Source organism: Belonocnema kinseyi, chromosome 3 (assembly GCF_010883055.1).
Source record: "Belonocnema kinseyi isolate 2016_QV_RU_SX_M_011 chromosome 3, B_treatae_v1, whole genome shotgun sequence".
Classification (NCBI taxonomy): Eukaryota; Metazoa; Arthropoda; class Insecta; order Hymenoptera; family Cynipidae; genus Belonocnema; species Belonocnema kinseyi.
The window spans coordinates 40,043,885-40,047,203 of record NC_046659.1 but is presented as its reverse complement, the minus strand read 5'-3'; the positions used below and the strand labels follow the sequence as shown (position 1 = coordinate 40,047,203).

Here is a 3,319-nt window from a genome sequence, read left to right as displayed (position 1 = left end):
TCTGCTATAAGTGCTTAAAAAGACTTTTTTTCATTACGGAAAAAATCTATAAGACTTATAATCTCGATTGTTAGAATCTTGTTTAGAATATTCTCGAGCACATTTCCCGACAAGATATTACCGACAATTTCCCAACGGATGAAAGGGAGCGAGGGTTGTTTGGAGTTGAGGGAGGAGAAATGGTTTGTGGCGAGGGTGGAAGTGACAAGAGGGTAAATTTCATTGAACGCTACCCTGCATTCGACGGTGCTGCTACGACGGCTATGCGACAAGCAACCGGCAAGGAAGAAATACGAAGTACTGGATCCGTCCTGACGCTGCGGCAGATCTGCGGGTCTGCGTTTCACGCACTCAATAAGCAGTCTAAAACATTCTCGTGACATTTCAGCTATCAAGAAAATTCGAAACTGCACCCGGCCTGGATTAGGGTGCCGTTCGTTGTGTTTCACTTGATCATCATCGTGTCCCATCCCGAGGGAAACTTGCGCGAGTCGCTTGCTTTCGAGGCAGTGCGACGATGAGATGCCTTTACCGTGACAAAAATCGTGTGGTCAAAATATTTCGATTGGAATCTTCTTCGTTCGACAGGAAAAGAGACTAGCAGGTTCAGAATTTTGAGGAATAAGAGTAAGTCTGGAAGGCTGTGATGATTGGAAAATACTGAAGCTGAAAAGTGTGTGTGGAGTTGTTAAGGAAAAACGCAGAGTGTATTTCTCATTGGAGCAAGAGGAGAAAAAGGAAAATATCGAATGTCCGGGATATTCATCTTCAGAGATGGATTAGGTAAGTTCAAAGAATCTGCGTATTTAATGTCCTGTTGTCCCTTAAGGACAGCTACTGAAAGAGAGACATCCTGTATTGAAAGTTCATGTTCATAAGAGTCGGAATCTATATGTTTTCCTCTTTTGCAAATCTATTCGGTTTTAATCCACAGTATCCAGTTTTACGATAATGATAGAGAGAAAGAGAGAGAGAGAAGGTAATTTCAGCAAATAATAAAGGCGGTGATCAGAATGTTTCAGGGTTATTTGGCAATTATCCATGTGATGTCATTCCAATGATAGACAGATAATATGATTAACTTATAAAGGAGAAAAAAACAAGCAGCCTTATGTCTTGAATACTCTAAACTTCAAATATAATAGTATACTATTAGATTAAATAAGATAAAATACGATACAATTTCATAGGATAGAATAGGATTACATAGAAAAAGGTAATGTAGGACCAAATATTATAAAATTGAATAGGGTTCCGTAGAATAGAATGAAGTAGTATACATATAGGATGAAATATGATAGAATACATATGAATTGGATAGGTTAGAATAAGCTAGTATTGGATGCGATGGGATACAATAAGATAGAATGCATATTGCGGCAAAATAACCGGAATCAGGGGATAAGATATATCTTGAATATCTTACCAGCATAAATCTTATATTTTATTCAGAAGGAATTATAGATTCCAATTTTTAATTTTGTGGAATCGTGTTAAGGACACACATAATAACCAATTAATGTCTTTAACGTCATCAAACGTCTACCTTTAAACATAATTTTCAGTTTAGGGAAAAGAAGATAATCAAAGGTGGCCAGCTATTGCCGAATATTTAGGATGGTCAAAAACATAAATCGTACTCTATATATTTCGACGTGCTGATTTCGAAAGCGATATTGATTATTCCAAAAAAGCTTGCATTTTGATCAAAACAATTTTTTCATAAACAATTGCTTTAAATAATTAAAAACAAATTATTATATTTTTTTCGGGAAAATTAAATAAAATCACATAAAAACGGTGCCATTTTATTTTTTTCCACGAACAATGGTTTTCGAGTTATGAGTTTTTGAAAAGTTTAAAAAATTCCGAAACTTCCAAACGTGCGATAACGATGTAGCGCCGAAAGTATAGTTCATACGAATAATCACCATCAGACATTTGTTATCTATCAACGTATGGGTTACACGAATTCGTACTAAAAACATAAAATTGTTTGTTAATAACAATTTTTACAATGAGAAAATAACGAAAATAACTTCTTTCACAGGGTTTTTATTTTATATCGACATTTAACTTGACCTCGATTAAGTATGTTCAATATGAAACATTAGCTTACGAATAATTATAAAAAATTTTCATAATCATGCAATGAATAAGCGTCTTATATCTGCAGTTAATACGACCAGTATAATAACATTTCGTGCTCGTATCGTTACTTCTTACATTAGATCATGTTTTTGCACGCTCATGTATAAAGAACTACTTATTTCTTGAAGTTTAATATAATGATACTAACCTTGGCTTTTGTATAAATTTGTATAGAATACAAATAGAAATATGTTATTTTTACTACAAAAACAGGCTTTATTTCTTATAAATTAATGATGTTAATGAAGAAAGTTATGTTGAAAATTAAGCTAGATCAAGTTAAATGTCGATGTAAAATAAAAAACCTGTAAAAAAGTAATTTTTGTCATTTTGTTATTGTAAAAATGGTTTTTAACAAACAATATTATGTTTTAGTGCGAATTTTTGTAAACTGTACGTTGATAGACAAAAAATATGTGATTGTGATTATTCGTACGAACTATACTTAAATCAATTTCGTACAAAAAATTGTTTATAATGAAATTCAACCTTTTTTTCGGAATAATCAGTATTGTTTTCGAAATCAGCACGTCGAAATCTATAGAATACAACTGTTTTTTAAGGGGACCTCTTAATTTAAATGAAATCATAGTCAGCGCTAGGACTAATTGGTATCCAGGGCGAGCTTGAACAATTATTTTCCATAAATGATGCAAGATTTATACGTGGTAGTCTGCATTAACAGTTTGTCCTCGTGAAAAGTAATCTCGCAGGATAATTACCTTGCTGTTGTAAAAAAATTATAAACATGGTTACGATTTTTGATTTCAAAAAACGTACTGTTTTCAATATTGAGGGACTTGGTGGCGTCCATTTAGCACTCTGGCGTTTTGTTTCATAATTTTTTCGTCTCGGTTTTCCCAAATTCGAAAACGAAATTAATATTTGCTATTTGTTGCATCTTCAATGCGTAATCGAGTCGAAACCAAAAGTCATTCAGCTTTAAATTACAATTTTTGTAACATCTTATTCAACAAATAAATACAGTGTAAATTTTCGCTGTTATATTTTGATTGCTTATTCTCGCCCGATTTGAATCCTGAAATTTTTTAAAACAAATCTGGTTTCACCTTCGAATCGAATTTGAATTTTCGAGATATAGCCGTTCGAAGTTAAGGTTTTATTGCATTTCGCAGCAGAATAAGCCTGCAGTTACATAAATTCATAT

The 3,319-nt window shown here is 33.0% G+C and overlaps 1 protein-coding gene across 1 annotated transcript in view; it reads left to right on the top strand.

The window, feature by feature from the left end:
* The first annotated feature begins 432 nt into the window (after nucleotides 1-432).
* Nucleotides 433-3,319, top strand: part of LOC117170181 (leucine-rich repeat-containing protein 24-like) — a 133,566-nt gene continuing 130,679 nt past the window's right edge. Inside the window, exon 1 of the mRNA XM_033356764.1 lies at nucleotides 433-783. The gene's annotated coding sequence lies outside the window, so the exon portion shown is untranslated. The remainder of the gene's footprint in view (nucleotides 784-3,319) is intronic.